Source organism: Capsicum annuum, chromosome 6 (genome assembly GCF_002878395.1).
Source record: "Capsicum annuum cultivar UCD-10X-F1 chromosome 6, UCD10Xv1.1, whole genome shotgun sequence".
NCBI lineage: Eukaryota > Viridiplantae > Streptophyta > Magnoliopsida > Solanales > Solanaceae > Capsicum > Capsicum annuum.
Genome location: NC_061116.1, coordinates 168,364,042 through 168,371,200, shown reverse-complemented (window position 1 = coordinate 168,371,200; position 7,159 = coordinate 168,364,042). Strand labels below are relative to the sequence as shown.

The 7,159-nt window shown below is 32.0% G+C and overlaps 1 pseudogene; it reads right to left on the bottom strand.

The window, feature by feature from the left end:
* Nucleotides 1-4,358: 4,358 nt before the first annotated feature.
* Nucleotides 4,359-6,038, bottom strand: LOC107874927 (annotated as a pseudogene).
* Between the last annotated feature and the right edge of the window lie 1,121 nt (nucleotides 6,039-7,159).

The following is a 7,159-nucleotide window of genomic DNA, read 5'->3' as shown; positions in this document are numbered from 1 at the left end:
TAAAAATATTTTAAATTGTTAATTATTATATCTATAATATTTAATTTTCAAATATATCAATATTTAAAGTATTAGTAATATTAAAAGATTGTTTACTTGATATTCTTCATTTAAAACGTAAGTATTAATAAATATAATATTTAATTGTTTTATTTTTTAAAAAGTCATAAATGATCTCCTAGCTAAATATTTCTTTTGCCATTTTTCTGAACACGTGTAGGTAAATCTTTGCTTTTCTCTTTTTGTATAGGTACACGTGTGCTCTGTTTTGCACAGTTCTCCTTCTTCTATGTTTTTCTATAGTCACAGGCTACCTTTATTTGATTCTTCCACTTTAGTTTCTTTTTTGAGATGTGGGTATTATGCATATGCAGTGCAACAGATGAATCATTCAACGAAATCTCACAAAATACCATAGGTGAAAAGGTATTAAGGTAAGTGCTTCTCTGACGAAACACAACAATAATATATCTAGTGAAATTTAGTAATAATTAACCTCTTTTAATTATAGAAATCAAAAGAGAAAAATTGAGGAAAACAGAGAGAAACATACCCAATAGTGAAATTTAGTGGTAATTAACCTCTTTTAATTGTAGAAATCGAAAGAGAAAAACTGAGGAAAACAGAGAGAAACATACCCAATGAATAAAGAAGACATCAGACGATGACAACAAATAAGTTTCAGCAAAATGACAAAAATACCCCTAAAGAAAGAGGTATCCTGCCTGCTTCAGTTGCCAGATGAAAATACCTGAAGCAAGCAGGCACGTCAACGGTATTCTGCCTGCTTCAGCTGCCAGAGTCCATAGAAAAATAACTAAAATTAATTGAAGCAATATCTATTAAAGATTATATTGCCTCCAGTAGAGCTATTCATGTTTCGATTCGGATCGATTTTTGATTAAAATCATAATTAAATCAATTAAATTGGTTTTTAAAATTCTAAAATCAAATCAAATAAAAATCACCATTTTGATTCTTGTCGATTTGGTTCGATTTTCAATTAATGATTAGTTAATGATAAATTGATAATAATAAAATAATGTGACATGATATAATTATTTCAAATGATATAATTATTTCAAATGAGCATTAGGAATCAATAAGTCTCTCTCTATTATCACAAGACTGATGTACATAAATTTTCTATTGTGTGGTATCTCGTGACTTGAGCCGAGGGTCTATCGGAAACAGCCTTTCTACTTCTTTAGAGGTAGAGGTATGGACTGCGTACATCTTAACCCCCAGACCCCACTAGGTGGGAATACACTGGATTTGTTGTTGTTGTTATTGTTATTCTCAAGTTTTAGCATGATTACATTGTATAACTGTAGAGGTTTGTTCACTTCTCTAATATTCGTAGAAGAAATATAAATTTTTAAATAGAATGGTAAAATTTTAAATAATCAAAGGAGCAAGCCGTTGCAGAGCAGATGAATGTCTTAGCAAGGAAAATTAAAAACTGGCAATACATCACACCACATATATATAATTAGAAAATTAGTATAAGAGTATTAAGTTTGGACATGATTTTTAAGAAATGAGATTTAAAAGTATTGTAGTGCATGTGAAATAAGTAGACAAAAATCAAATTAAGGATTAAAAGATAAAAAAAAAATATTTATAATTATTTATGAATAACTAATATTATAGATTTAAATAATTATAAAATTTATGTATATAATATATCGGTTCGCTTTGATTGTTTTTTAATTAATTTTTAGTAGAATCATAAACAATTAAATATTGTCAACTTTTAAAACTCAAAGACAAATCAAATCAAATCAAATATAATTTTTTTTTAATCGATTTAATCTGGTTAAAAACCAAACCAGAAACACCCCTGCCTCCAGGAATTTGGGAACTTCCTTCTACAGAAATTTTAGACTAATTTGCAGTTCGCACACCTAACTTACCATGTGAATCACATAAGAGTCCATACATATTAAAGGCACAAATTGTAAATTACTCAAAATTTTAACAGACCAGTGTGTATAGGGTCATTTGGTAGCTGGTTTGGAGAAATATTATTCATGCATTAGACCATATATAAGTGATATGATGTTTGGAAGTTGATTAAAATGTATATAAAATTAATATAATATTTGATTTGCAATTTAAAAATCTCCATAACTAATACATATATAAGTTATGAGAAAATCAATGTATAATTTTACGCATATTAATAGTTAAATCCTAAATAACTAATTTCTATATAAATAATACATATATTTTCCTCATAACTAATTAATATATTATTAATATTTGTATAATTCTAATCAACTAACAAATGAAGTGATTTCACACACACACAAAAAAAAGGCCTAATCCGACTTTATTTGCACCACAAAAACAGAGAGTAAAGTTGTTTGAGTTAACTGTAAGAAGCAAAAAGTATAAAGGTATTTTCCTTTCACCTTTTCCCATTTGATGGAAAAACGATGCTGCGAGTAATTTATCATCAGCCCATTACTATTTTACCCTTGTTTGTATTAATAGAAGTTTTAAGCTCAGTCATTTTGGTTCTCAGCCCATCAATGGCTTTTTCTTTTTTACAATTATTTATTTTCTCTAAATATATCTTATTTATTCAAATTTTGAACAAAGTCGTAAAACTATTAAAATATTGTTACTTAAAAGTGAGAAAAATGAGTCAAAACCCTCCTAAGTTTCCAATTAAGAAAAGAGAACAAGTAGGTCCCGCACATTTATTAAAAAAAAAAACTTCGTCTTTTGAACAACTGAGATAGTTGTTGGACAGCTACATTAGTTGTCTGAACAATTTGCGCAGTTGAACAACTTCGCAGTCGAACAACTACCAAAGTTGTTGTACAACTGGGACAAGTTGTTTGGACGAAAAAACTTTAAAAAAAAATTCAAAAAATAGTTTCCCTACCACCCAATTTAGAAAACTTAGAGGACTCCCACTTAATTAGACAACTTGGGCGTGCTTTTTAATCCAAAGTCCCCTTAAAAGTTCTTTTGAATGTAACAATTTTGATTTTACCACTACTCGATATCTACTTTCGCTGCACAATCACCACCATCGATCTTTGCTGCCCAATCGTTATCACCAATCGCCTCCATGGCAAAAGCCACCACCACCAGCCTCCACTTACAGTTACAACATCTAACTCCTCATGAGTCCTCCATCACCAACCACTACAGTTGATAATCATCTTTAGTATGTGATATAACTATCACCAACTTTCACTGCAAACCAATACAGCCAGATACCTTCAAGAACATCGAAGCACAGGTTGGTCTCTCTTTTCTTTTTTACTCTAAAACCTTATGAATCTTGACGCAGGAAAATATTGCAGGAGTGGGACAATGCGGCTAGGCGCAACATTGATAGAGATGAGTGACGAAGGCTAAGTTGATCATGATGAGTGTTTTACCATTAGGGCAACTAAGAACCTTTGGCATTGTAATTTCTCGTTGTAAGGAAAACAAGACTTGCTCTTCTTTCCTCTTCCTAAGATTGACTGAATAAGCACTCATGAAATCATTTTCCAAAATGGCTTCTAATTTAAGATCAAACTTTCTTGGTTCATGTGTCTGTATTGAATTGCTCCTTAACAATTTCTAAGGCGTGTTATATTTCTTATTTAAGATCAATTTTTCTTAGTTAATGTCTCAATATTGAATTGCTCCTTAACTATTTCTAAGGCATGTTATATTTCTATTTGGTGTTCCAAACTAGAACAGGGACACTGATCCTCGGGTTAGGGAGACTTTCATCATAGGCCTAAGGACATTTTCAATAACAATGCTATCGCTGATAAAAATTGTAGCTCAAGAATATTCAACAAACCTTGTGTTTGTAAGTTCATTTATTGATTCCTAAAGCCGCTAGTTGATAGCATACCAAACAAAAAGAAAGCAACGGGATATTAAAGTTCACACACATGCCACAGAAACAAGAATAACAAGTAAATCAGCAAACAAGTAATTCTAGGAGCCCGACTTGAAAAAATGAAGGGTTTAACTTATTGATCAGGTAATCGCGATGCCAAGATCAGGATATTTATATCCAGTTCAAAACTTGAGTAACAAATTCATGTAACTGTAGTATCTAATGCAACATAAGTGGGGACTTTTGTGCAGTCAAGAACCTACGCAACAACTAGCACAAAATGACGTAAAAAAGCATATCAAATATGAATCACTGATAGACAAACAAAAACTTATATTCTCCAGAAGTAAGTTTAAAATACTGATAATCTTGTCCAAGAAATGCATTAATATTCCAACTAACAATTGAAGAAAAAACTCAGAAGTAAGAACCCATTTCAATTGTAATGAAGGCCAAAGTAGACCTAAACTGAGTGTTCGTTCATCCTTGTCAATGGAGCTTAATAAAAAAAACCAAGCACCTTTCCACCAACATTCTTTCTTCTAGCCTCCTCGTGGTCCATGATACCGGCAGAGGTGGTCAGTACGACGTATCCAAATTACAAGCTCAAATAAAATATTTTCAGGACCAGATACATTTGTGCAAGAAAGGACAAGATAACAAACTCTACCATTTATATTTTCCATATTAAGTAATTTAGAAGAACATATATACGTATGAAGCTAGAGGTCAAGTTGTTGTTCAAGCTTCATATAAATATTTTATCCCATGGCCCAGTTCAAGAAAACTAATAGTCATTGCTAAATATAGTCTTGATGATGAACAGCTAACTGCAAGGGACCAGGTCCCTGGGTGTGCAAGATACAGTATAGCTGACACGCATAGTCTGCATAGTTTTGTCATCTTGTGTAACAAACTTGCAGATGGTATTTTGTACTGATTAGGACAGCTGGTCCAATGATCTTTCATCCCTAATCATCCTCAGCATTAAAAGGAAAGAAATGCCTCTTTATCAAGCGGTTTTTTCAAATACAAAGAGTGAAGAGAGGTAGCATAAACCCTGTTTCATCACTGCTCAAGTTCATATCTTTATGAGAGCTTAAATTGAAAATTTCTCTTGAGTGACTACTGATTTGTAAAAGAATTACTCAAACTATAAGAGTAATGTCTTGGTCTTTCATTGAGAGAGGTGCTTAGAGTTGCCTAAGCTAGTTGCTGATTAGAGTTAATCAGTAGAGAGTGTCCTTGGTAGAGTTACCAAGATGAACTTGTAGTAGAGTTGCTACAAGTTAAAGGAGCCTAGAGGTAGGATGAAATCTGGACCGTAATTAGGAGGTTGATTATAGGGGATTTCTTTGGTGCTTGTGAGGGCAAGCCGTGATTTTTCCCTTTCTGGGTTTCCATGTAAAAATTTGTGTGCTTTTACTCTCTCTGCACTGTCTTTTGTTTTCCTGCACGATTAGTGATTGTTTGCCCGTGATTGCTTCTAAGGGACCTGGTCCCTCACTATGTGATGCAACCCCAAGGGTTTCAACAGTCATAATGCTCAAGGCATTGAGATTTCAAATTTACTCTATGAATGAAGATTTTATGCCTGGCATTAGAATAATTTACTTCATAGCAATTGAAAAATTTAGTATCTTACAAAAATCAAAAGGGGCATGGGCCAAAACATTCACCCCATATTTTCTTAAAAGAAATAAAAGCACATATACATCTTCCTTCTTTTAACATACTTTGCAAAAATCAAAAGGATGCATCCATAAACCGATCTTATGAAATGCACAACAAGATAAATGTTATTATACTTGTCTAAAGGCAACAACCTTGCGGTCCATCATTCAATCTCCTCAACTCTAACATTAAAACGAGGACTAATGACATAACATTTGTTCAGCCTACCATTCAATTTAATGATAATCTTTTTTGGTCTGTGATCATTAACATACTCAAATTTTCCAGTATACCCTACAAATAAATGAAAAATGTAAGAACACTAAGAGTTTAAGAGACAATCAATATAGAATATAATTTACACAAGCTAACCATGTTTCTACATGGCAATGAGAAACTTGATGATGTCTTTTGAAGAAGGTAGAATCATGACCTGACGCTTTCCCCTCTTCTCAGCATTGTACATGCTCTTAAAAGCATCATTCAACACACTTACTCATAGCATCTTCTACAATAATGTTATTATTATATTTTTAAGAGGTGTAAATGGAAAATAAATAGGTGTTCTTTCCAAAAAGACACCAAGAGAAAGGATACAATTTCAATAGGCAGCTCTTCAGATTGAATGGTTATGACCTTTCCAATGGGTTGTGACTTTTTTGGAGAGTTGCACCTTTTTCAAAGAGTTGTACCTTTATGAAGGGGTGCACCTTTCTGAACCATTGCTTCTCTTCATGAAGTAACACCTTGATGGCTATAAATACCTAAATTTTTTCTCAGGTAAAGACAATTTTTTTTTGAGTTAAAAAACAATCTTCTTCTTCTAAAAGCTCTCGTACGAACATCAAATTGTTGAGTGCGTTCGAAGTTTTTAAAAATTTAAGGTACTGCTATTTTCAGAAAGAGAATTATTTTATCCTTAGAGGAAAGATTCCATAACCTCGAGTACTTGAGGAGAATAAATTTGCTAAAGACACTGTGCATTTGGTGGACTTGATTCTACAATTTTGTGCTTCATCTTCTTTCTTAAAGTTGATCATCACTTCATTTTGATAGTTCATTTGGACTTGTGTTTGAAGTTGTTGTAACGTCATTGTAGTTCTTGAATGTTGTTCTTGAGCTTAGTATTGAAGTTTGGGTTAAAACATACATTTTCTAGCTTAGTATTGAAGTTTGGGTTAAAACATACATTTTCTTATACTCGAAATAACAATCTTAAGGAATTTATTAGAAAAAAAATTGTGCTTTTTTGGTGAAATATTTTTTTTACCATTTATAAATAAAGTACATTTATAATCTGTATTGTTTGATTTCTGGAGATTAAAGCTTGTTGTTTTATACTCTGTTTGAACTTAATAGTGATTTGAAGATATAAAAACTTCATCACAATTTAAAGTTCATTTGGTTGATGATTAGAAGAACATAAAAACTTCATAGTTAAACTAGAAACAAGTTGGTGCTTAAAGTTTTTAAAACTTTATAATCAGTATTCTGACATGCTAAGTTGGTTGTCTTTTTGTGACAGCAAAATGAGTACCAAAAGTCATGTAAATGATGGAGTGACAAGTGTAGCAGCAACAACTATTGCTACAACAAGTCGTACAAATATTGCACCTACAATGGCAC